Below are 20,647 nucleotides of genomic sequence, written 5' to 3'. Positions count from 1 at the left end.
ACAATAGAATCCTCTTCCAATTGTACCATGAGAGTTTTTGGTATGTAGTTTTTGAAATCTTCCTTACATTTTTGGGATAATAAGTTGCTTCAGACCAATTCTGGACATTTTTTTGCACCGTATCCAGATTTAATCATTCATTTGGGGTCCCCTGATTTGCTTGAATGTAAAATGCTACATAAGAGGCTACAGTCTGCTTGCCAAGGTCATCAGTGTTACTGGGCCTGTCATTGTTTTTAGGCTTTTTAGAATATGAGGCTTGGAAACATATGAATATAAAAGATAAACTATTTTATGTGTATAATAATATTTTTTACTGCCAAAGCCAAACTAACAAAGTATTACCACCAATAGATGTACTATGGATATTGAAATAGTGATATTTAGTGGTGAGGTTTTTTTTTTCCTTTTGAACCAAGCAATTTTACCCACTTCTCCAAAGTCAATCTTTACACTATTCATTTCCAACATGGGAAAAATTGTATTTCTTTTCATTTATATGACAGTGTTATGATGACACATTTATAAAAATGTGAAAATGTTTTAAAAATTAAAATGTTGCAGTCAGCTTTTAATTATGAGAAAGCAGCTTCTTCTTTGGTATAGCCTACCTTTGAGAATTATTTAGGAAACTTCTAAATGATTTATTTTATTGGCAAAACTTTCTGAAAATGACACACACAAAAAAATAAACAAAATCTTTAAACAGAGTTAGTAACCAAGGAGTGTGCCTGACAACCAAAGTCAGTGCAATCCCTGACAGGCCATTTGTCCAAGCGCGAAGGGAATAATTAAGGTGTGTACTGATTTCATTGCAAAAAGCAGAATACTATTTTGTGCATCAGACTGCAGCGTAAGACTCAGGACCTGTAAAGACCACGCAGAACAACGGGGCCATCTGTAGATGAGTGTTTGATGACATTTTTGAAGCACCTGTGATGACATGGGTCATTCACCCAGACTTCAACTATCTCACACCCTCACTGGGGTTCAGCTGAGTAACTCTGAAGCAACCCAATGAATAGCTACTATTGACATTTTCTAAAAATAAGACATGAGAAAGGAAAGTTTCAACAAACCTCTTCCATTCATTTCGACTCAGGAAACATTTTTGAAGGCTCACTAACGTGCACTGTCTTTGCTGCTCTATGCATCTCTCTCATCTATTAAATGTTCGTCCTGCTTCAGATCCCTGTCAGATCTATCCTTCATGCTGCTGATACACGAATCTCTTTCAGACATACTCCTGGTAGGGTCACTTCTCCACCTAAAATCCCCAGCATAAAATTCAATAACTTTAGCAAAATATAAAATGTCATTAATGATTTGTTCCCTCCATCTCCTCTCATCATATCTCCTACTTATCCCCATGCCCCTGACATGCAAAACTATTTATATGTCTTCTGGTGTTATTCTCACCTGAGTCATTTGTACAATGCTTATGTTATATCCTCTTCCTGAAATGGTCATTCTGTCTTAAATGGATTATACGCTAATTGGCTTTTTGATAACTCACACATTGCCTTCTACACAGTCTTCCATGATTTTTCAAGCTTGCTTAAATATCTGTGGGTTCTTTCCATTAGAATGTGAGTGATTAAAAGGCAGGAGGCCAGCTCATAAGTCTCTTTGTATAACCACCCCCTACTTCTGCAACAGTACTAGGTAAAATAAAATGTAAAGAAAAAATGATGTTTTATTTAATTACTCAACCAACCATACAATGTATCAAACAGCTGCCATTCCATTAGAACCCTGGGTATCTCAAAGACTTACTCAGCATCTCCATTTCAAGGGGATGTGAAAGAGAACATTTCTCAGTAGAAAGCTTTGTAACTATTTGAAAAGCAAACAAAGAAAATGAAACATGAAATGGATTACATGGAGTAGTTTTATACTTGTCAGAAAGAAGATTGATTTCTGAATCTTCAGAGTGGCAGTTCATTATTTTATTGATTTCTAGTATAAGTGAGATATACAAATATAAAAACAAATAACAAAGGGATTCCATAAACAGATAAATATTATATTTGCATTGACAGTCTTCATTGTCTCATTGCTTTTGAGGGTGCCAAGACATAATCCAGGCTGTCTTCCTACTCAAGCCACTGGAAAAGTACTAGACCTGGAGATGTAGGTGACTTCCAAAGTGAAATAGCTGAATAGTAGCAGAAACTGAAAACATGCCTCAGTTTCTGAACTAGTAATCCACTGTGCACTTTACTAGAGTAAGGGCTATCAAATTATAAATAATATATATCACAGTAAAACACCTTCATTAAATATTTTGTTTCACAATAAAAAGAATTCATTATTGACCAGCATTTAATTTTAGATTCAAAACTCATAAAAAATATTAGGTTATACTTTTCTTTCTTGGATACATATTTAATATCTATTTTTAATTTTTTTCAAATTGAATTATGTTTTAGACCTTATATGAACAGCTTTATAGTTCTTTACAAGAGGTAGTCTATTTGATGATCCAGTTAAGAAAGTTGCATTTATCTTACAGCACTGAGTAAGGTTAGTATGTTACAAACAAAATTGATGAAGGGAGAACGGAGCAACAAAATTCTTATATGAGAAAATAGGATTATTTGAAGAGAAGTAAAAAATCAAATACAAATGATCAAAAATGTCACAATAAAGAAGATTTGAGACAGAAGAAAATAGAAATTAGAGGCATTATGAAGTTCAATACTGCTTATAAATATTAAGTAGAAAAGATACAAAAAATGATATTGATATATATACTATGGCCTGAACGTTTGTGCTCCCTCAAATTTCATATTAAGTGTAAATTAGGTCCTAAAACTCATATAGGTATGGTATTAGGAGGTGAGGTCTTTGGGAGGTGAAAGAACCTCTTATGTAATTAGTGCACTTATAAAACCGGCCCAGGAAAGCTCCTTTGTTCCTTCCACCTCATGAGGACACAGGGAGAAGGCATTATCTGTGAGAAAATGGGCCCTCACCAGACGCTGCACGTGCTTGCGCCTTGATTTTGGATTTCCCAGCTCCCAGGACTGTGAGAAATACATTTCTGCCATTTATAAGCAACCCAGTCACCCAGCTGATGTATTTTGTTACAGCAGCTTGACTAGGCTGCAATAATCTGGTAAAAACATAAGAAATTATTTTTATCTCTAAAGGAACTTTTTTTTTTTTTTTTTTTGAGACGGAGTCTCGCTCTGTCGCCCAGGGTGGAGTGCAGTGGCGTGATCTCAGCTCACTGCAAGCTCTGCTCGCTCGGTTCACGCCATTCTCCTGCCTCAGCCTCCCGAGTAGCTGGGACTACAGGCGCCCGCCACTACGCCTGGCTAGTTTTTTGTGTACTTAGTAGAGACGGGGTTTCACCGTGTTAGCCAGGATGGTTTCGATCTCCTGACCTCGTGATCCGCCCGCGTCGGCCTCCCAAAGTGCTGGGATTACAGGCGTGAGCCACTGCGCCCGGCCTGAAGGTATTTTTTTAAAATACTATTTCAATGATATGGTGAGTGTCAGGGCTTGGTAGTTTCGAAAATATCAAATAATGTTAAATGTTTACACTGTGTATAAAAAGTGGTTGTAGAATCCCTGAAGGATTTTAGTAAATTTTAGATTAACACTCATATGCCTGAAATACAGAGATGCAAACATGGTTGTAGGATGTGGGCAAAACTGCGAGAACTCTCACACATAATTCTTTACTAAGTAGACATGGGTAAAGAAAATAAGTTGACATAATAATAATATAATATATAATATAATAAATATAATTAAAGCGATGTTTCAAAATTATAAACATATTCACATGATGTTATAGATTATTGGATATATGTAATATAAGAAAAAAGCATTATCGGAGAATGTCTTTCAATGTTACTTTCTTTCTTTTCTAACTAGCTATTCATATCTACATATTTGAGGGCTTTTTTCTCCACTTGTAATTATGCTGTTTTTGTGATTTACTTCTATCATAAAAATGGCCTATTAAATAATATTATTCTATATTGTGTCCCATTTAGGATATGGCTCTAATGGCTCTCCTGTCCCTTCATCTTGCAAAATAATCAGTAAGTTTAAAATCGCTTTCTGTCTTCCATTACAGAGTTTTCCCCATCTTTGAAGCACTCACACAAGATGCCTTAAATTAGCAATTCTCTTCCCATGATTTCTGTGTCTGCTGGTTTGTTACAAAAGCTGCTAATTCTTCTTTGCTCCCTTCCAATTATATTTAATAATATCCCTAATGTCAAGCAATTCCTCCTAATAGAAGGATGTTTTACTCACTATACTATGAAGTAATATAAAAAATCCTATTAATTTGAATAACTTCCCTTTCTTTAGTCTGTTGAAAAATTACATTAAAACTAGATTTTTAAAATATTAGTTAATATAATGTACCTCATAATAAATTTCCTAAATTTAATTAATACAATATAGAAAGACTGAAGTATGCTTTAATATTAAAAATTCCCCTTAGCAAGATCTACTTCATTTTGAAGCCAGGTTCTGGGATTGAGCAAATGTCAGATGTAAAAATTCATGAACCTTCAAATGTTTAAGTTAACTTTGCAGGATAAATAAAAATAAAAAGTTTCCATTTGACTTTTTAAAGAAATATGCAACACTAAAAAACAAAATGTTTTTCCCATGTAGATATAAAAGTTACTCTATTCAGTACTAGTTATATGATTACACTTTTCCTCAATTTTTATACTTATTTTTCTGCATTGAAATTAATTTTAAAAATTTTATAAATGAGAAATTTACCAAGGCTATCGTGAGAAATTTGGTCTTTTTGGAAAGAGGCGTTTATGACTTTTAGTAGGAGTGATGGAGAAATTGACGGTAAGGTTGTAAACACATTTATTTTCAAAATTTGAATACAATAAATATTTTATAAATGACATGCATTATCTACTATATTTAAATAAGATAATATAATAAAAATTAACATATCCATGCATCATTGCTAAGAAATTTCTTCTTTTTGTATTGGACTTTTAAATGCAGGCACCTTCACCTCTATATTATTGAGACATTTAAAAAATACTGACCTTTTATTTGATGTTTAATCTTTCATCTTATTCTACAAACTCAGGAATCAGCTCTATCAAGCCAGGGGTTTCCGATGTGTTGTTTCACTACCATATCACCAGCACCTAGAAAAGTGTCAAGTGCACAACAGGGGATCAATATATATTTGTAGAATGAATACGAGTTAATGAATGAGTAGATATTGGTTTCCAAGCAAATTAATATCCACATACAATTCAATTTTCAAAGCATACCACCTGATTATTTCCCTAAAGTTCTAAAATCTTAAAATTCATACAGATGCATTCGCATGGAGACTCCAGTATTTGGTTCAGTGAAGAGTTACCAATTTTCAGTTGAAAACAAAGATGAAACCACACCTATTCAGAATGCAGACCATAATCAATTACAGTTCTGATATCCACCAGGACCCAGTCTGTTTTTACTAGAACCTTGAAGACCATAGTAAGCCCACTCCACTTTCCAGTACACCTGTGCCAAACAGGAAGTTGCTAGTCTCCTATTTCCTCCCACAGACATTGTTCTCATGTTATTTGGTATGTCCTAGATTTCACATTTTTTTTCCACTGGCAACTTTCCTCTTGAAATCTTTGTGCTCCATCTTCTGAAATCATATTTTCCATTTTAAAGGAAAGACTGAATCTCTTCTGGAAGCCTATCTCCTTTATCAGTTTGCCTTCCAAAGACATGGCAACCTTTGGACCCTTTGTGTAGAACAATCATCAATTTTAGAAAAATTTACACTAGGTCAAGTCATGAAAGTAAGAGTTGGCTGCTATTAGATTCTCTGAAATTAATATCACTGAGGAGTGATTTCATATTTTAGTTACTGTAGATTGAGTTAGGAGTACAAGAAATACTTCAAAACCATCCTTTCTCACATTATTGATTCTTCAGTTTTAGGATTTTATCAATTGATTGTCTTTCCTTAATTCCCCTTCAGCCTGTTGCACAGTTGTTCATCATTGTCCCAGGAACTCCCTTTTCTCCTTATTGGCTCATATCTGTATCACTAGGGTCAGGTCAGGAAAAGAGAAATCACTGTAATTATTTCACTGAGAGTGACATTAATACCAGGGATTGGATTCAAAAGTGATGGAAAAGCTGAAGAACAGCCATGGAGAGGTGAAGCAACCAGGCTTTAGCAACATCCAAAAGCCTCTGCCACTTTCAAAATCCTCTGCCACTTTATTTTGCTGATAAGATCATGAAAGAAGATAGTTTTATTTGTGCTTGGAAACCAAGGCATTCCAAGAGTAGCTAGAACCTTGTGAAAGTGGGATATAAAGAGCCTTCCTATAGAAATTATGATCACAGAGAAAGAAACTATCTTTTTGAATTTAGCATCACAAAGAAACAGAGTCTCTGCTGGGCATATCACCACACAGAGAACAAGAGACAGAAATGTTCAGGCTTCTTGGTCTTCCTGGACTACGAATTTCTGCAAGGCACTACCTCTGGCTGCACCTACAAGGAAGGCAGTTTTCATGGAAACATGAAAATTGTAGATCCTGCTATATAGAACCAATCAGAAAATTGACAAGAAAGACACGTGAGAGCAGAGACATAAATGAACAGTAAAATAGGCTTGCTAGATAATGATTTTTTTTTGAGGCGGAGTCTCGCTCTCTTGCCCATGCTGGGGTGCAGTGGCGCAATCTCGGCTCACTGCAACCTCCGCCTCTTGGGTTCCATCTCGGCTCACTGCAACCTCTGCCTCCTGGGTTCATGCCATTCTCCTGCCTCAGCCTCGCGAGTAGCTGAGACTACAGGCGCCCGCCACGTCCGGCTAAGTTTTTTGTTTGTTTGTTTTTGTATTTTTAGTAGAGACTGGGTTTCACCGTGTTAGCCAAGATGGTCTCCATCTCCTGACCTAGTGATCCGCCCGCCTCAGCCTCCCAAAGTGCTAGGATTGCAGGCGTGAGCCACCGCGCCCGGCCGACAATGAATGTTTTTTGTGCATTCTTTTTACAGAATCTTTTATTTTTTTAGATTTTGTATTTATTTAGTCTTAATGCATTGGTTCATACTACCATTTCAATATTGAACAGAAATGGCAATAATACTCATATTTTACTTCTGACTTCAAAGAGAATGATTCAAATATTTCTCCTTTAATATTGAAGTAGGGTTATTTTTGTATATACCCTATGTTAATTTAAATGAGTTACCTTCCATTTTTAGTACGCTAAGAGTAGTTTTTACAGTTACTGAATGTTTATGTTTTAAAAGCGTTGTGTTTTAAGTTCATGTTTAAAAGCTTGTATGATGCATCAATAGAAATGTTTATATAATTTTCCCTTTAATCTGTTATTATGGTAAATTATATTTCTATTGTTTAATCAGCCTGGTATTTTTAAGGCAAATTAGATTTGTCCATATTATACACTTTTATGTGCTACATAATTTAATACTAATTGTAATATATTTTAAAAGTTTTTTCATCTTTGTTTATTGTTCTGTATATTCTTGTACTCTTGTCAGGTATAGCATTAAGTTTAATGAATTAACAGAATGATTTGCAGAATACTCTTCATCTCTGTCGTCTACTTTTCCAGAGTTTTGGAATGATCTTACTGAGAATTTTATAGAGTTAATCTATAAAACCGGCTAGTGCTACTTGTTTTTTTATTTGCTACTACACCAATTACTTAATACTTAAATGATTATTCAGGATTTTTATTTATTCTTGATTAAGTGCTGGTAAGTAGTATTTTTCTAGATAGTTGTGTATTTCTGCTTACGCTTTAAATTTACTCAAAGTAATTAATAGTGTGACCTCATTTTCTTTCTAATCACTAAGTATGCCATTAAACACATTTTTATTCTTAATATTTATTTTCTGTGTAACATTTGTTGTTCCTTGATAAGCCTGAAGAGGTTGATAAATGTTATCACCAATTTTAGAAAACCAATTTTTGCCTTTGGTGATCCTCTTTATTGGCCTAGTTTTCATTTTATGAATTTATTTTCTTATTATTTACCTACAATTATTGGGTTTATTCTTTTGCTGATTTTCTAAACTAATTAGAGTTCAACTTTCTTCTTTTCTAATTTATGCATTTAAGGCTATAATTTTTCCTTTGCATAGAACATTTGTTGTGTCTCCCATGTCTTGATATGTACTATTTAATTATCTCCAGGCGTTAAGAAACTTGCATATTTTCATTATATATGGTCATATAATTGATTTTTCTACAAAATGAAAATATTATATAATCTGCACTATCCAGTATGATAGTCACTAGAGGCTACTGAGCACTTAAAATGTGCAACTGAGAAAATGAATATTTAATTATATTTACTTTAATTTAAATATAAATAGCCATATGACTAATGCCCACCTCATTAGACATCTCAAAATAAAAAAGAAATGAAACATGAGCTGATAGAGGATATTTATATAATAAACATGTTTTGATGCAGGATTTGTACCATAATGCTTGTATACTTTTAAGCTATGTAACCTATATTTTTAAGCTATATAACCTAGCAGAAAAGCAGACCTGAATTATCCAAAAGAGAACAGAATCACAGGAGCTATATCCATGTAAACCAAATGTGAATGTGGGTATGGGATATAGTATAAAAGGGGAAGTCTTAGCATAATATAGAAGCCTAAACATTCATTCATAATAGCAGAAGATGAAGCACAGTGTGTGAAGCACAGTGTGTGAGTACACATAGGTATATGATGGGAACATGTTGTATTTTCTTTTTTTTTTTTTTTAAAGGGCAAAATTTATGGTATGTGGATTATATCTTAATTTTAAAAACTCTGAGACAAAAATTTTGGTAATATTGGCTGGGATAAGTGGTTACCAGATCCCTAAGAACTTAGTTGACTGTTGGTTTCTTTTTTGAATTTTTTTTCTTTTTTATGGCTTATTTTTTTAAAATTTATTAATATTATACTTTAGGTTTTAGGGTACATGTGCGCAATGTGCAGGTTAGTTACATATGTATACATGTGCCATGCTGGTGCACTGCACCCACTAACTCATCATCTAGCATTAGGTATACCTCCCAATGCTATCCTTCCCCCTCCCCCCACCCCACAACAGTCCCCAGAGTGTGATGATCCCCTTCCTGTGTCCATGTGTTCTCATTGTTCAATTCCCACCTATGAGTGAGAATATGCGGTGTTTGGTTTTTTGTTCTTGTGATAGTTTACTGAGAATGATGATTTCCAATTTCATCCATGTTTTCAATATGTTGTCTCCCCTTCCTAATTATTGAATGATCCTTGCATTACTGAAGTGTGCCAGTATTTCCAGCTAAAAAAACTAATTGTCATAGCCACTGTTGCAATAGCTTTGGCCAGTGAGAATAGGCATGATTCATTGTCTGTAAGCAGTAAATCAAGAGATAAAAGTCAACCATTCTTCTGTTGACTTCTTTAGAATGAGGAAGAGTAGGCTGAAGTCCAACCAGCAATCTTCTATTTCTGATATCCTGAGAATGGAAGACAATCATCATTTGCTTAATGAGTATGAAGCCACCAGAAGCGGCCATGAACTGTCTTCCTCCAGATATGTTTTAAGGTTATACTTTTTTTATGTGTTTACTAAACACAATTCTTGAAAGAGGCATCATTTAGAAGTGAGGTGTTGATAGTAATGCAAACTAAAATGTGGCTGAACAAGGTAGTCAGAAAGTAGTTGGATAAGTTTCATACGGTACAAGACAGAGCTGGCATTAAGAAATAATAATAACCATTTGGTTAAACCATCATTTGATGTATGTTTAAAAATGAACTACATGCCTAATGAGACTGTCAAACTAAAATGGCAGAAAATGTTGAAAATATTACATGCAGTAATAAGTGGCTCTTATTGCTACTTTTAGCAAAGTCCTGCAAGAAGATGAACTCAGATAAAGCTATGTGGGCTGCTTTGCAGTTTCTATGTTCCTTCTCTTCAGAAAAACAATATCCGGATGAGGTAGGAATACACATGACCCAGAGACCTCAGATTCCAAGTCAATATTTTGAAAAGCAGAACACTGTCATAAGGATTATCAGTTGCCTATCCAATAATCCCTCTCCCCATCTTCCACTGACGTTGAATCACTCTGCTATTAGGAATGTCCTATGCTCAGGCACCCATGAAGATGGAGAGATGATAAATACTGAAAGAGGAAATGAGTTGGCCGGGCACAGTGGCTCATGCCTGTAATCCCAGCACTTTGGGAGGCCGAGGCGGGCGGATCATGAGGTCAGGAGATCGAGACCATCCTGGCTAACACAGTGAAACCCGTCTCTACTAAAAATACAAAAAATTAGCGGGCGTGGTGGTGGGCGCCTGGAGTCCCAGCTACTCGGGAGGCTGAGGCAGGAGAATGCCGTGAACCCGGGAGGCGGAGCTTGCAGTGAGCCGAGATCGCACCACTGCACTCCAGCCTGGACGACAGAGCCAGACCCTGTAAAAAAAAAAAAAAAAAAAAAAAAAAAGAAAAAGAAAGAAAGAAAGAAAAAAAATGGGAGAAGTCAAATCTGACTGCAATGTTTGGCTGGAGTGACTGGAAGGATTTGTTTGCCATTTATTGAGTTGGGAAGATGGAGGTGGGAGTAGATTTCTAGGGATGATCAGTGATTCAGTTTTGGATATGATGCATTTGAGATGTTTTTCATGTGCGTAAGGGGATACGCAAGTGTGGGGTTCAGGGAGGAGGTTCAGCCTGGAGATAAGATCTGAGAACGGGCCGGGCGCGGTGGCTCACGCCTGTAATCCCAGCACTTTGGGAGGCCTAGGAGGGTGGATCACGAGGTCAGGATATCGAGACCATCCTGGCTAACACTGTGAAACCCCGTCTCTACTAAAAATACAAAGAATGGCCGGGCGTGGTGGTGGGCGCCCGTAGTCCCAGCTACTCTGGAGGCTGAGGCAGGAGAATGGCGTGAACCCGGAAGGCAGAGCTTGCAGTGAGCTGAGATCGCACCACTGCGCTCCAGCCTGGGAGACAGCGAGACTCCATCTCGAAAAAAAAAAAAGATCTGAGAACGACATACAGATGGCTTTGAAAACATGAGACCATGAGTAGATAAGATTATCAAATGAGTGGTTTTAGGTAAACAAAAATGAAGAGGTCTATGGACTGATCCCCAGGCTCTCCAGCAACAAGGAATCGGTGAACAGAGGAGACTGAGATGAGGGACCAGGGAGAGAGGAGGGAAGCCAGAAGGGGCTTCATGGAGGAGGGAGTGGTCCAGGAGCAGGGAGTGAGAGCGGAGGATTGTGGCTTGGTGGAGGCTAAGGGCGACCTTGATGAGAGCGGTTGGGGTGGGGGGGCAAAGCTGGCTGGAGCCTAATAGGACGTAATAGGTAAGAATTGGAACCAGGGAGCACAGAGGACTCTTTAAAGGAATTTTACTGGAAAGGGCAGCAGGGAATAGGGTGAGTCTAGAGAGGGAAGTGGAGTTAACTGCATTTTTTAAAGAGGGAGAAATTATAACTGACTTGTATGCTGATGGGAATGATCCAGCGGAGAGCAAAAGATAGTTGGAGTGCTGTCCTTGCGTAAGTGAGAGGGGACGGAATCTGGTGTGTAAATGGAGGGGGTGTGAGTTTAGATAGAAGCACAGTCTGAACAGGAAGGGAGGCTGAGGACATGGTACAGGTACAAATAGGTGGATGGGTGTGATAGAGGAGGGGCTCATGGATGTTGTTTTTATTTTTCTAATGCAATATGAAGTCAGGTCATCAGCTGACGGTGAGGATGGGAGAGATGATGGACGTTCGAGGAGAAAGATGTGAGAGGGTTGTCTAGAAGGAGGAGTAAATGGGGTACGTGGTCCAGGGAAATAGAATTTTATTGCTGGGCAGAATTAAAAGACCTGTTGAAGGCTGGATGCGGTGGCTCACGCCTGTAATCCCAGCACTTTGAGAGGCCGAGGCGGGCGGATCACGAGGTCAGGAGATGGAGACCATCCTGGCTAACCCCCGTCTCACTAAAAGTATTAAAAAAATTAGCTGGGCATGGTGGCAGGCGCCTGTAGTCCCAGCTACTCAGGAGGTTGAGACAGAAGAATGTCGTGAACCTGGGAGATGGAGCTTGCAGTGAGCTGAGATGGCGCCACTGCACTCCAGCCTGGGCGACAGAGCAAGACTGTTTCAAAAAAAAAAGGGGGGCCAGGCGCGGTGGCTCACGCCTGTAATCCCAGCATTTTGGGAGGCCGAGGCGGGCGGATCACGAGGTCAGGAGATCTAGACCGTCCTGGCTAACAGGGTGAAACCCCGTCTCCACTAAAAATACAAAAAAATTAGCCGGGCATGGTGGCGGGCACCTGTAGTCCCAGCTACTCCGGAGGCTGAGGCAGGAGAAGGGCGTGAACCCAGGAGGAGGAGCTTGCAGTGAGCCAAGATCATGCCACTGCACTCTAGCCTGGGCGACAGAGCAAGACTCCATCTCAAAAAACAAACAAAAAAAGACTTGTTGAGGTTAGTGGTCATTAATTGAATTTAGCAGTGCTTTTTTGTAGTTTCTTCTGCTGTGGTGGTATAGGTACAAGAATAGGTGAAAAACTGGATTTAACCAAGAGTTTGGTAGTTTAAGGAAACTGACCTGACTTGACATTTTGGGGTAGGAGGTTCGATAGGATAGTCATTTTTATTAATTTTTTTCTTGTGTTTGTGTTTACTGGTCCATTTATTCTATATCTTCTAGGATCAGTTCTTTATCACATATTTTGCTAGAAAATGGGCCATTTTGGATCAGGTTTTGTTTTGTTTTGTTTTGTTTTGTTTTGTTCCCCCCCCCCCCCCCCCCACAGAACTTTGGAGATGCTCAGAGCATTTAAAATTGAACTTCACTTGGTGATCTAGGCCTCCAGTCTGCCATTTGCCCTGCCCTCTTCCAGTCTATGGAAGTGGTGGGAGAGAGAAGCATGCCAGCAGGTGGGCTGCATGGTTTGCTCAGCTGTGTTTCATCAGTGCTGGCTACAGTTCTCACCCTGGGAGTGAGGCAGGATAGGTAGTCAAGGAAGCAACCACATTCTTGGGAGGCAGCAACTGCAATGACCGTACAGTCAACACAATAAGCCTCAGCATTCGCATTGTAACTGAGCTCATCCGAGCAAAGCTATCTTCAGTAGGGACTTTCCCCTCTAGAGAGCATGTACATTTTCATTTTACCTGTCCTCAGACTGACCCTTTTCTCATTATAATAGTAAAAGACACACCCCTTGGAGATTTAAGGTGCTAATGAGACATGTGACGTATGAACAAACGTGTGGCTACTGCACATGTGCACCCAGAGGACCCCCCAGAACACGCTTACTGGCAATACCTCTTCCTACCTTCTTATGAATAATCATGTAAGACTTCCGGAAAGGGAGTCCCCTAGTGCCAGGTTTTGCTGTCTCATCCTTACACACAGCCTGCTCTGAACTCTCTCAGGGTGTACTGTTGTATTAGTCCATTCTAACGCTGCTATGAAGAAATACCCGAGGCTGGGTAATTTATAAAGAAAAGAGATTTAATTGACTCACAGTTCCGCATGGCTGGGGAGGCCTCAGAAAACTTAACAATCATGGCAGAAGGCACCTCTTCACAGGATGGCAGGAGAGAGAGTGAGAGCCAGCAGAGGAAATGCCAGACACATAAAACCATCAGATCTCATGAGAACTCACTCACTATCATGAGAACAGCATGGGGGAAACCGCCCCCAGGATTCAATTGCCTCCACCTGGTCCTGCCCTTGACACGTGGGGATTATAGGGATTACAATTCAAGGTGAGATTTGGATGGAGACACAGAGCCAAACCATATCAACTGTCTACTCTGCACCTAACTTTCAAAATAGTATTTTTCTTTTGCAATAAATTACTCTATGCTACGCCTCCTTTGCTGTGTGTTTCCTGTTTAAATTATTTTAAGCCAAGAAGACAAGAACCAAGGCGTCACATCAGCCATCAACAGGAGCTGCTGATCTCTAGGCTTGCTCAGAGTCATGAAGTTCTTGGCTGATCTCATCAGTGGTCATTTAGCTTTTGTGTACAGGACAAGTAGGAGAAGATTATTAATCTGGTAAATTAAATAACACTCTTGGCTGGCTGAGGTGACTCATGCCTGTAATCCCAGCATTTTGGGAGGCCGAGGCAGGAGGATCACATGAGGTCAGGAGTTTAAGACCAGCCTGGTCAACATGGCGAAACCCTGTCTCTACTAAAAATACAAAAATTAGCCAGGTGTGGTGGCACACACCTGTAATCCCAGCTACTTGGGAGCCTGAGGTGGAAGAATTGCTTGAACCTGGGAGGCGGAGGTTACAGTGAGCCGAGATCCTGTGGGCAACAGAGGCAACAGAGGGAGACTCCATCTCTAAATAAATAATTAATTAACACTCTGAGCTGAACCACTCTGGTATTTTTTTTTTTTTTTTTTATAGGAGTGGGAAGGGTGGGGTGAGTGGAGCTTGACAAGCGTTCCCTGAGCCTCTCATAACGTGGCCAATTACCATGCACAACCTCTCCCTAAAGAAATGCGCCAGGCCTAGCGGGTTTCTCAAGTAAATCCCTTTGAACTCCCCCAAACGCTGGTTAAACCTAATTTTTAACCTGCTCATTGTCTGTATAAATGCAGGAGAAAAACACACAAAACGATGTACGAACAGCATGCATGAAGTTGCATGAAAATAAATTATTCATCTTCCCCTAGATGTTTTGGAAGATTTCAAGAAATTGGAGCTCATGATTTGCAAGGGAGGGGAAACATAAAAGGTAAGGAAACCAGGCAACGCATAGTTGGCTCACACCTGTAATTCCAGCACTTTGGGGAGCCGAGGTTAGCAAATCCCTTGAGCTCAGGAGTTCGAGGCCAACCTGGGCAACATGGTGAAACCACATCTCTACAAAGAAAAAAAAAGAAAGCTGAGTGTGGTGGAGTGAAACCCTGTCAAACAGAAAAAAAAAAGAAAGAAACCAAAATATACCTATCAGAAGCTACCTTCAACATTCAGGAGAGCTGAGGTCATACTGCAAAGGGAAATTTCAATTTAGGCTCAATCACCTTCTTCTGTAGTCTCTCACCCGATGCTTCCCAGACTGTGTTCCTGGAGAATTCTGATCCCTCACGTTAAAAGAAAAACTCCAGCCGAATTAAATTTAAAGGAGTTTAATTGAGCAATGCACGATTCACAAATTGGGCAGCCCTCAGAATCACAGCAGATTCAGAGAGGCTTTAGGGATGCCTTGTGGTCAGAACAAATTTACAGGCAAAAAAAGGAAAGTGACGTACAGAAATTGGAGGTGAGGTACAGAAACAACTGGATTAGTTACAGGTTGGCATCTCCCTTATTTGAACAAGGTTTGAACACTCAGCAGTCTATGAGTGATTGAAGTGTGGCTGCTGAGTTTGGCCGAGACTCAGCTATTGTTACAGGTGCATACTCCTAAATTAGGTTTTCAATCTCGTCTACCAGTTAAGTTAGGTTATGGTTTGTCCACAAGGACTCAAATATAGAAGTAGGGGTCCTTCTCAGGTGATGTTTAGTTTGCTTTAACACTCACTAAACTCTTTGTGGGGTGAGGGTTCCGTGGTCAGATCAGTTTAGTAAAAGCTGAAAACTCTGTCCCTTTCTTGGAGAGTCACAACACACTTCACTTATGTAATCATGTAATAAGCCCTTTCTGTGTGCCAGGCTTTATTCTGGGCTCTGGAAGAATGGTAATAAAGGACAGCAAACCCAACTGCTGCTTTCATGGATCTTTTACCCTAATGGGGAGATGGACATTAGTCAAACAGCCAAACAAATACTGTATAATTACAAACCAAGGTAAGTTCTACAAAAGAAAGGAACATGCTTGTAGGAAACCTAGGCAAGGGGTCAGGGAAAGTGGCTTTGAGGAAAGGATGCAAACAGATATCTGAAGCTTGCAGAGTTAGCATTAAGTAGGCCAACGGCCAGATCTTGAGGCTTTAGGATGTCCAATAAAAATACGCTGTGATCCACATAATGTAATTACAATTTCTCCAGCAACCACATTATAAAAAGTAAAAAGAAGCCGGTGAAAATAATTTTAATAATATATTTTACCTAGCTCAGCCTGTCTAAAATATTGTTATTTCAATATGCATTCAACATAAAAATTATTAATGTGAGGATTTACATTCTTTTTTTTAGTCTTAAGTCTTCAAAATCTGGTAGGTATTTTCTGCTTCCAGCACATCTCAATGTAGACTAGCCATGTCTCAAGTGCTCAGTAGCCACAAGTGGCCTGTGGATGCTGCCCTCAATGACACGGATCTAGAGGAAGTGACCGCAGGGCTAGTGTGGCAGGAAGACAGAGAGACAAGGGTGTGAGGTGAGGTGCTGCCATTCACTTTGGCCAATCCATGGAAGGCAGTGTAGGCACGTTAAGGATCTTGATCTTGAAGCTAAGCCACTGATGGCATAAAACATATTAAAAGTGCTGAGAAGCTCTGCAGTGAAAAAGCCTGTTCTTGCTTGTTTAACTCAGTTTTCCCATTTTTATTCCATGTAACACCGAACAATGTCCTAGGGCCACACATTGGGAAATGCTGCTCTATTGACTATACTTAGAGGAAGTCTTGCTGCTAATATAAACTGAAGCAAGAGGTGGGGACTGTGGCTCACACTTGTAGTCTCAGTTACCAGGGAGGCTGAGGCAGGAGGATGGCTTGAGGCCAGGAGTTCCAGACCAGCCTGGACAACATAGTGAGGAAAACAAAACAAAACAAAACAAAAAATTAGATGGGCTATAAAAAACTGTCTTTATAAAAAACAAAACAAAACAAAAAATTAGCTGGGCGTGGCAGCATGCACCTATGTTTCCAGCTACTGGGGAAGCTGAGGCGGGAGGACGGCTGGAGCTCAGAAGTTCAAGGCTGCAGTGAACAATGATCAAGCCACTGCACTCCAGCCTGGCCAACAGAATGAGATGCTTCTCAAAAAAAAAACCAGAAAAATCCCCGAAAAACCTTTAAGCAGTTGGAGGTTTCAGGCCTCTTAACTTTTTGAGGCGATAGCCAGGCTACATGGCTACAGAACTAAGACCAGGTAAGCATAGAGATGCTGCTCCCTTGGTGGAAGCCTGGCACTCCCTTTCTAAACTGTGTAGGTGGCAATAACTCGGGAGGATCCAAGTGCTAGCCAAGAGCCAAAAATAAAGGCTTTTCATCCTTTACGGTCTTCCCAAGTCTTGCCTTCAGCCAATGGTCTGTCCTATCAATTTGCTTCACTTGTACTTTTTCTCTTCTCTGCACTTGGAATTCAGAATGTGAGTAAGCTGTGCATTCATTTATATTTGTCATTTCTTTTTCAGTTTCCTACAGCACCTAGCACAATGCCAGGAATATGGTAGGTGTTTAGTAAGTATATGAAGGGGTCATGTTTGTATTCTTTTTTTGAGGCAATGGTATGTCTTTATTTCACGTCTTCCACTAAGTCTGGTCCTCTCAGTCCTTCAACATCTCTTCTGTCTTTTTTTTTTTTTGAGAAGGAGTCTCGCTCTGTCACCCAGGCTGGAGTGCAGTGGCGAGATCTCCACTCACTGCATGCTCCGCCTGCCGGGTTCATGCCATTTTCCTGCCTCAGCCTCCCAAGTAGCTGGGACTACAGGCACCTGCCACCACGTCCGGCTAATTTTTTTTTTGTATTTTTAGTAGAGACGGGGTTTCACCATGTCAGCCAGGATGGTCTTGATCTCCTGACCTCATGATCTGCCCGCCTCGGCCTCCCAAAGTGCTGGGATTACAGGTGTGAGCCACCGCACCCGGCCATCTCCTCTGTCTTTGAATGGGGAAAGGCCATGGGAAAAGCACTGATCTTGGAATTAGAGGTGGGGCGCCATGGCTTAGGCCTGTAATCCCAGTGCTTTGGGAAGCCCAGTCAGGAGGATCGCTGGAGCCCAGGAGTTTGAGACCAGCTTGGGCAACATAGCAAGAGCCTGTCTCTGCAAAAACATAAAAAAATAAATAGCTGGGCATGGCGGCAGGTACTAGGAGTCTAGCAACTTGGGAGGTGGAGGTGGGAAGATCACTTGAGCTCAGGAATTTGAGGCTGCAGTGAGCCATGACTGTGTCACTGCACTCGGTCGGGGTGACAGAGTGAGACACCACTGTCTCTAAAAAAAAAAAAAAAGGAATTACTAATTCAAGTTTGTGTTCCATCTCTGCCTTTTTACCAACTGTGTGCTCTTGAGCAAGTCAGTTAATCTGGCTGGGTCTTGGGATCATTATCTGTAAAGTGAGATGGTTGTACTAAATAATCTCTAAAGTTTGTTTCAGTTTTAACACTGTAGATTTATGCCGTTCAATATGGTAGCGAGCAGCTACATGTGGCTACTGAGCACTTGAATATGGCTAGTCCAAACTGATATGTGCTATAAGTGTAAAATACACACTGGAATTCAAAACAAGAATGTAAAATATCGCAATAATTTTTTATATTGGCAACATGTTGAAATGATAATATTTTGGATATGTTGGGTTAAGTAAAATATATTATTAATAATTATTTCTTTTTAAAAATGTTTTTACTTATTTATTTGGGTAGAGATGACGTCTCCATATGTTGTCCAGGCTGGTCTCAAAACCCTGGCCTCAAGCCATCCTCCCTCCTTGGCCTCCAAAAGTGCCAGGATTACAGGCATGAGCCACCACACTCAGCCACTTAATTTTAATTTCATGTGTTTCTTTTTACCTTTATAATAGGGCTATTAGAAAACATAAAATTATATATGTGCTGCTATGGACTGAATTGGGACCCCCTCAAATTCCTATGTCGAAGCCCTAACTCCCTATGATGATATTTGGAGATGGGGCCTGTGGGAGATCATTAGGTTTAGATGAGGTTATGAGATGAGGCAGCATGATGAGATTAGAGTTGTTATTGGAAGAGACATCAGCATTCTCTCTCTCTCTCTCTGCCATGTGAGGATACAGTGGGAAGGCAGCCATCTAGAAGCCAGAAAGAGGGCCCTCACCAGAAACCAACTATGTTGATACCCTGATGTTGAACTTCTAGCCTCCAGAACTATGAGAAACTAAATTTCTGTTGTTTTAAGCCACTAAGTCTATAGTATTTTGTTCTGGCAGACCAAGCTGACCAAGATGTGCAGTTTGTATTATATATTTCTGTTGCACAGCATTGGTCCAGATATCTGGGAACTCCTACATACCAGCCAGCCTTCTGGTACTTGTGACTTTCTGCATTGTGTCTGTGAGAGCACAGGGATGGTCTCCAGGCCAGTGTTTCCTCCCTAGTAGCTGCTCAATAAGCATCTGGAAATTAAGTCATTTTCTGAGTTGGAAGAATATAAACAGTCTCTGGATAATGTATGTAAAGAGCCATTAAGAGAATATTGGGTAACAATTAGAATCTCTGCAGGGCAGAAGAACCAGGCTTGGAGGATATACTCAGGCAGACAGCAATGTCCCAAATCCCACTGCAGACTAGCCTGGGGGTGACTCCACTGCTGCCTCAGAGAACCAGAGCTGGCTGCCCATTGGCAGAGTGGAATGGGTATATGCTTCCAGTCTCATTAGCTTCCAATTCAGAGCTCAAAATGACTGAGTTTGAATTGGGTACTCAAGCTGCAAGGGAGGCTGGGAAGGTGAGCAATTGCTTTCGAGCTATTTTTAGTGGAAAGTGGGCTCTTATCATAAGCAGAAGATTTATTCCTTTAACATAGGAAAGGTCTTTAGATGCTGGGCTGCCAAATAAGAATGACTGGAACCCTTTCCTTGTGTTGCCTGAGACCTTGAAATTGTGACTGCAACACAGCAGAAGTTTCCACCGAGACTCCTCAGCTGCAACTCCTTCACTCGGGAGGCTCTTCAGATCTCCTTGTTCTTCTGCGAAGTATGAAGCAGCACAGTTGATGTCATACATTCTAATGCTACAATTATAATTTCTTTTTTTTTTTTCTTGAGACTGAGTTTCGCTCTTGTTGCCCAGACTAGAGTGCAATGACACGATTTCAGCTCACCGCAACCTCCGCCTCCCGGGTTCAAGCGATTCTCTTGCCTCAGTCTCCCGAGTAGCTCGGATTACAGGCACGCACCACCACACCTGGCTAATTTTGTATTTTTAGTAGAGATGGGGTTTCTCCATGTTGGTCAGGCTGGTCTCAAACTCCCAACCTGAGGTGATCTGCCTGCCTCGGCCTCCCAAAGTGCCACAGTTATAATTTCATGATGTCCTTTGAAAGTTCTTGCGTGATATTTTAATATGGAGACACAGGAGGGCATTCTAACCAATTAGCAATAAAACCTAAATAGTTTCATAGCCTTGGCAGCTAAAAAATGGATGTTGATCTTGGTGAACCTGTAAAACACAGGTTTTTCTTTTTTTCTAGTCAGGATAACCAACTTTGCGGGACTGTCTTGCAAAAATATCCTGCAAAATACACTTGCTTCCATGGGGGTATCTCACCTATGGCAAAGGCTCTCAAGACACACCCTCCACATTATCCAGTTAATGTTCTAGGGACCATGGCTGTGAGCAACTCAGGACAGGGAAGGAGGGTTTTTTTGTTCCTTCTGTTGTCCAAGCTGGAGTGCAGAGGTGTGATCATGGTACACTGCAGCCCTGAACACCTGAACTCCTGGGCTCAAGGACTCCTTCCACCTCAGTCTCC

At 40.1% G+C, this 20,647-nt stretch overlaps 1 long non-coding RNA gene across 1 annotated transcript in view; it reads right to left on the bottom strand.

Moving 5' to 3' along the window:
• Positions 1 to 20,647, bottom strand: part of LOC134761990 (uncharacterized) — a 115,083-nt gene that overhangs the window by 92,802 nt on the left and 1,634 nt on the right. The window contains exon 2 of the long non-coding RNA XR_010141409.1: positions 5,046 to 5,150. This is a non-coding gene — a long non-coding RNA (uncharacterized LOC134761990). The remainder of the gene's footprint in view (positions 1 to 5,045; positions 5,151 to 20,647) is intronic.

This window comes from Pongo abelii, chromosome 8 (assembly GCF_028885655.2).
Source record: "Pongo abelii isolate AG06213 chromosome 8, NHGRI_mPonAbe1-v2.0_pri, whole genome shotgun sequence".
NCBI classification, from domain to species: Eukaryota; Metazoa; Chordata; class Mammalia; order Primates; family Hominidae; genus Pongo; species Pongo abelii.
The sequence above is the reverse complement of the archived record's forward strand: the minus strand, read 5'-3'. Positions and strand labels throughout refer to the sequence as shown.